This window comes from Nuphar pumila, chromosome 10, assembly GCF_984573655.1.
Source record: "Nuphar pumila chromosome 10, dmNupPumi1.hap1.1, whole genome shotgun sequence".
NCBI classification, from domain to species: domain Eukaryota; kingdom Viridiplantae; phylum Streptophyta; class Magnoliopsida; order Nymphaeales; family Nymphaeaceae; genus Nuphar; species Nuphar pumila.
The window spans coordinates 77,088,498-77,095,474 of record NC_143258.1 but is presented as its reverse complement, the minus strand read 5'-3'; positions in this window follow the sequence as shown (position 1 = coordinate 77,095,474).

The window sequence follows — 6,977 nt, the reverse complement described above, 5'->3', positions numbered from 1 at the left end:
GGAGCATTGGTCATGGCCTGATTAACGATCTGGGCCATGTCTTCAGGTGTGGTGCCTGACTTGACCTTGATTTTTCACAATAAATCGTCCAGAACTTGTTGATGCTTAGGAGAGACACGTGCCAACTCAAGAATAAGGATATTAGAGAGGGCAGTGATTGGTCTTTGCACTATATCGACCTGTTTTTCTGATGCTTTCTCTTTTTCTGAAACAGGTTTGATAAAGCCCTTGGGAAACCATGGCATTCTTTTGGCTACTTCTGGAGACACCCCAGCAGGCTCTTTTGAAACTTTCAGCTTATTGAGAGCTGAAACGAGGTTCATCTTCTGGGAATTGGACTGAACCTTATGCAACACTAACACCTGATGTTGTATATCAATATCGCTGCTAGGACACGGTTGGATGTGATCTTGTGGCTGAAAAGGATGATCAGATATCACTGCAGTTGAATGCTGGAGGAACGGCTACTTTAGTATTTCCATTTTCTCACCTTCGGCCCCTTCCACCAACAGGTTTTTATCAATATAATCTTGGATAATATTTTTTAGAACGAAACAGTTCTCAGTGTCATGTCCCACTGTTCGGTGGAACTTGCAGAATCTGTCTTTCATTTTACCCATAACTGCCGGTGGATCGGCTACCCTTGGGAGCTTGATCATGTCACTGCTGAGCATATATTCTAGGACTGTTTCAAGAGACTGATCTAGAGGAGTAAATTTGTGGTTATAACTCCACCCTTCATGCTTTGGCTTTTCTTGAGATTTTGACCCTTGATCAAGAATCTGTTGTGGTTGTCTGTCATATTGAGGGATCGATTTGCCTTTCTGATCGTTTTTGTTGGGATTCGACCCTTCGAAACCATAGCTGTGATCTTTCCCATTTCCTTTATTTTGGTTCTTGATGTTACTGACAGAGTGTGTGAAGTGGGTTTTCTTCTTCGATTCTTGCTGACCGCTGTTTTTACTGAACATGAAGCCCTCATAAGAGCCATTTTCTATACTCAACTCGAGCCATTCGGCTCATTCTGTCAGTTCTATGAAGGTTTTTTATGGGGCAGTGGAAATTAATCCCCTTAGGGGTTGCGAGAAGTTACTCAGGATTAAGGATAGTGTGTGTCCTTCTGATATTGGATCACGCATCTTGTTACAAGCAGATCTCCATCTATGAATAAAATCCCTGGTTTTTTCATTTTCTTTCTGCTTTAGACTGTAGAGATGACTGAGAGTCGGGGGTACCTCAGCATTGAATAAAAAGCGCTCAATAAACAAATTGACCATTTTATCAAACTCTTTCAGCTCTATGGGATTAATATGCTCTGAATACCATTTTGCTGCAATACCCTCTAGACTGCGAGGGAAACAAAGGAATAAGGCTCGGTTATTCCTTCTGAACTTGGAACATTCTGCAAAGAAAAGGGCGAGGTGTGCCTTTGGGTCACCCGAACCATCGAATTTGATAAATTTCTTGGGGAGATTGTCAAGATCATCATCCCCATCCAGTTCGTCACAAAAGTCTTCGCTCGTAAAGACCCTTTTACCCTTGTCACGGGCCTGCATATCCTTGACTATTTTCATCACATCTCGAAGTTGTGGCTGAGTAGGGTCATTGACTGACTGACTCCCAAATTTATAAGCTGACTCTTGCTTTTGAGTAGACCCTCTAAATGCCTGGTAAGTTTCATATTCGTCACCAGTATCTTCTGTTGATTCATCAGATGTTTCTTCGCAACGATTCTGCTTTCTGGTGATCTTCACACTCTTCTTCGTTGTTCGGCTTTTAACCTTTTTCTTATTATGGGTTTTTTCTGAACCGACCCCTGTTTCCTCAGACAATACTTTACTCAGCATTCTCTGGAACAACGAATACATCTGTGGGTCGATGTCATCATTAGCTTGCTGACTTCCGTTTCCAGCAGATTGTGAAGAGGCCATTTCTTGTACTGAAACTGACAAAGAATTGATAAGCTGGACTGGTGTGGTCTTCTTTCTGGACCTCGTCTGAACCATGTAAGGATGCAGGTGCTCTCTGTAGGGCAAAACTGAGGATTAGCTGCTGAAAATGGTTTTGAGTAGGAAATATTTGTTGAATATCTGGTAGACAATTTGAAGGACATCCCATTACTAGAGACTGAGTCGTCGTTGGGGTAACGACAATGGCGCTGCTATTCTTTGCAAAATAAACAACTGAAAATACACCTTGTTACCTAGGCGAGGTCGTCAAACCAAGATAGGATGAAAATTAAGGGAATTTTATTGAAGGAAAAAAACATAATTTTATTAGTAATAAACTTGACAAAGGGAAGGGGGTCGAACAATTTTCCACCACTCCTGATAATCAGAGGACACTCGAGGACCAGGAAAAATAGTGAGAGTGATAAAAGAATCTCAGCCATGTCTGGCAGAATGGTATGCTCCAAACCACTGATCTAATGTGAGATCGAACTCTGGCAAGATCTCTGATAGTGGGCGAATTTCTATGCGCTTCTGTCTCTGAGAGAACTGTCTGACACACCGCTCTGGATGGTAGTATGCGCAGAAGAATGGGCCAAGTAGCATGAATCGCTTGCCATATGCATAAGTATATCTGGGAGGTGATTCCTGACGATCAAAGTAGTCCCATACGACTTCTTCCTCCTGAAGGTTGTCGATCAAGAACCGGTATCGAGCAACTGGAAGAAGCTTTTCACCATTGTATCTGAATGAACTGGCTCGAGCTGGCACATGCCGAAGGAACCAAGATTGCAATGCGTAAGTGCACCCTTCGATTAGAATTGATTCTCTGAGTGTGAAACGGGTCAACCCTTGGTATAGAAAAGCGAGTGCGGTCATGGCTATAGAGAGGCGGTTGGTCTGTCGACTTCCCCACCTTCGCAGAAGTTGAACTATTCTGATATCCATGTAATTTCGTCCATCTGGAAAGAGAGTTAATCCTACAGTACATAAGACCATCACATGTTGGATTCTCTCTCGAGCTGTTCGAGATAAGGAACTGACTTCCACAAATGCCCCATAATGTCTGTAGATTTCGAGCAGGTCCACATATTCATTTTCATTCTCCTCGATCAATGACCAAGACTTGTGTCCTGTCATGCGAGCTAAAGCGTCTTGGGGATCCTGACCCTTGACATTGATCAAAAATTGTTTCTCCAATGGATCTCCAGGCTGACCAGATGGTTCAGGTAATCCCATAATCTTTGAGAATTCGTCCATCAACAAAGTCATTTCCCCCCATGAGAACCAGAAGGTACTAGTGCTCGGATTCTACCGTTATGCCCGTGCGTGGATCAAATTGTCGTTAACTGTCTGTTTTCCCACTGCGAATGCCAGTTCCAATCCACAATCATCCAAATGGTCCGGAAACATATGATAAAAGTTCTTGAGCCATAAATAATACCATTGGGGAAAGAAGGATCCGGTGCTGAGGACTCGATGTTCAGGAAGACCTTGTCGCACCTCGTAGGAGATGTGACCCTCAGGGAAGACTGAATCGAGTTGACTGGATGCCATCAGACTGGAAAACATAGAGAATTGGAATAAGACTTGGGAAAATACAGAAATTTTGAAAAGAATGCAGGCAGGATAAAAATGAAGCAGGAAATTCGAGATCCAGAAGAACAAAAGGATGGAAAATCACCTAGAGTTTTGAGGAAAATAAAGGAGAATTTGAAAAATCGTCCAGGGTTTGAATAAAACAGGAATTTTAGATAGTATATGGAAACAGATGGAAAAATTGGAGATTTTTGAAAATCTTCCAGTATTTTAGAAAACTTATGGAAAAATGTAATAAAAGAATTTGACATTCAATCACATCATGTATAAACAAGTATGCATATACAGCATTCCCTAAAAGCTGACTCTAGATGCACAAGTTTTGAAATAGTTGTAGGACCTTAATCCTAACTCTAAGGTTCAGATCATCTGTGTCCAATCATGTTATGCCTATATACTCGAGCCGAGGCTCGATGTACGTGGCATAAAATCAATTTCTCTGGTTCTAGGTTCAAGTTTTCCAACATCCTTGAGCGCCTGCCGATATACGTTGGACTATGACCCTTGGTACGTAGCAGGGGGGCGTTAGCCCAAATAAGTGGCCCAGTTGTGAGGCTTTGTCCCGAACTATGGTTCTGGAAGAAAGCCCAGCAACGTGAAGACCGGGTAAAAGTAGGTGGGGTGGTTTTTGAAAACATGATCACATGCAAGCAAACAGGTGGCTCTAAGTCCTGAAGAGATAGAATTTTGAAATATTTAAAGAAGCAAACATTGTTTTCATACAATTTTTAGATTAAGGAGGGTTGTATTAGACCTAAGTCTATGTGAGCATGAAAATTTCTCCTCAATATAGTCCTACCAAACCATGCCTAATCTGAATGAAATCCATGTCAGCTGGGTTCAAGTCTAGGATCCTAGGTTCACATGATATCATGAAATAAAAGTTGACATTCCATGGAAAACTATTTTGACAATTTGAACTAAGTCAAGCACATAATTGATCAGGCGAAGACAGGTCCCATCACGGTCGCCAAACCTGTTATCATCGCAAAATTTTACTTTTGCAAGTCAAACTGACCTTTGAAAATAACTCGCCTCCGTTTTAAAATGCTGAATAATCCTGAAGAATGGAACTCGTCTGTCGGTACGAGGTTCAACCGTTCCTAGCGCTTTTACCAGGGGTAATTGAACCAAGGATCAATTGTATGCTTAACTTTGCTCAACTTGTCTAAATCATGTTCTATTTCCTAAATGCACAAAGAATCAAGCATGTGCTATGAATTTCTGAAAATGCATATTTGAAAACATGATGTTTGCTTTAAAGATTGGAAAATATTTGGGGATTCTTGGAAAATCGTGAATCATGGTTGAGATATTGTATCTGAGAAAGTGAAAATCGATTTCTGAAGAATCTAGAGGTTTTGTGAAAATCGATTTTGAGAAATGTGAAATAACTTTCGAAAACTTGATTTCTTTGAATTCAAACTTTGAAATTAAAAATATAACTTAGAAAATTGAATTTGGAACTTGGGAAATACTTGAAATTTCATTGGAAAATCAAGGTTTTGAGAAAATCGATTTTTGAATAAGACTTAGGAAATTTTGAGAAAATTGATTTCTCTGAATTGAAATTGGAATTTGCAAATGAATGAATGAATGAATATGAATTTGAAAGACTTGATTTTGAGGAATTGAGAAAATCCTTTTGTATTTTTTGAGAAATGCAGTGCATTTTGAAGTTAGCCTAAGAGTGTAGGTTGAATGTGGCTAATACGAAGATCACAAATCTGGGTGTCATTCGTATTCTGACTATGGCCATAAATACAAATTCCACCGAGTTTGTCAACTACATAAGAGCTAGTGCACGTGCCATTCGTGTAGACCAAAGTGAATTTGTAAAGAATGTGCATGAATTGGCATACATAGCAGTTATATATCAAAGTTTAAAACTATATGCAATGCAAATCCTAATCTAAGCATAAATCGAAATTCTTATTCCAAATTTAATTACAATTTACATCACTAATTGAATTTAAATATATAAAAATAAAGTCTTCAATGTCTCTGCAAAACTAGAAAACTTATTAGTGAAGATATGTTGGCTTTTCTAGATTTATCTAGTAATATCTAGAAATTACTGGATTTGCTAGATATAAGCCTTTTTCCATGATTCCCTAATATAAACTTAATGAAATATGAAATAAGATTGAAGAAATATGAAAATGAAATTTGAAATTTCGAAATTGGGGTCAAAATGACCAAAATACCCCTGATAGCAAGATTATGGCCTTAAAATCAGGATTTTTAGAAAGATATTTTGTAAAAATGCAACTTTTGAAATTCAAGTGAGGATAAATTAAACTAAATATGACATGACATGATTAAAAACATAAAAATTAGGGTTTAGAATTTCGAAATTGAGGTCAAATGACTAAATTACTCCTGATAGCAAGACTATGGCCTTGAAATCAGGGTTTTCTGAAATAGATTTTGATCAAACTTGAGATTTATGATTGAAATAAACACAAAATCAAACATGAAACACCCTAATATGACTATAGACATGAGTAAACCCTAAAAACACACACTTATGCACGAAAATTAAGAAATATCACAAAAATTGTGATTTTGGCAGTGTTTCGGGATCCTGCGGGGCCTTGTTTTGCAATTTGATCAATCTAGGCATCAAACGGATTTCAAATTTCATAAAAAATTTTACCTGCACTTTTTATATCTCTGAAATCAGATTGAAATCATAAAAATAATTTTTTGGCATTAAAACCCTAAAATATGCTATTTTTAACCTAAGTCATAAACCAGTTTCAAAGTTAGACCCGAATTAGGGGTCAATCCTCCATGAAAACTTCTGAATTTTTACAGAGGCAAACTAGACATAAAAACAGAGGTTTTCCTTTTTACATATCGGAAAAAGCATCTTTGGTTAGGGAGAAACCCTTCCGGCAATCTGAACTAAACTATAACAAATCTAACAAGGGTTAAAACAGCTACTTTAGTTTGAAAATACATAAATAAATAACCAATCTAATCAAAAATTTCTAAAATTTTAGCAGTAAACAGTAGACATAAAAATAATGAAACTCATTTTTTACATATCATGAATCGGATCTGTGGTTTGAGATCTATAGTCATTACAAGTCTGATTAGGGTTTTGGTAAACCCTAACGAGTTTTAAATTTAAAACCAGATTCTCTGACAAAGGAAAAATATCAAACATAGACAAACAATTATCAAAATTTCACAGTAAATATATCACCTCAACACAAATCCACAGCACTTTACGGATCTTGAATCGGATATCGGATGAGAAAAATATCATAACAGCAAGTTACCCTTTTGATTTTAATAATGATTTTAAAGCTTGAAAATCCAGATTTGATGTCTGATTTTTTTGACAGGGTTCCCTACTCCCAAAACCTATGATTTTTTTACAGTAATTCATTTACACATTCATATATCACATATAAAAAA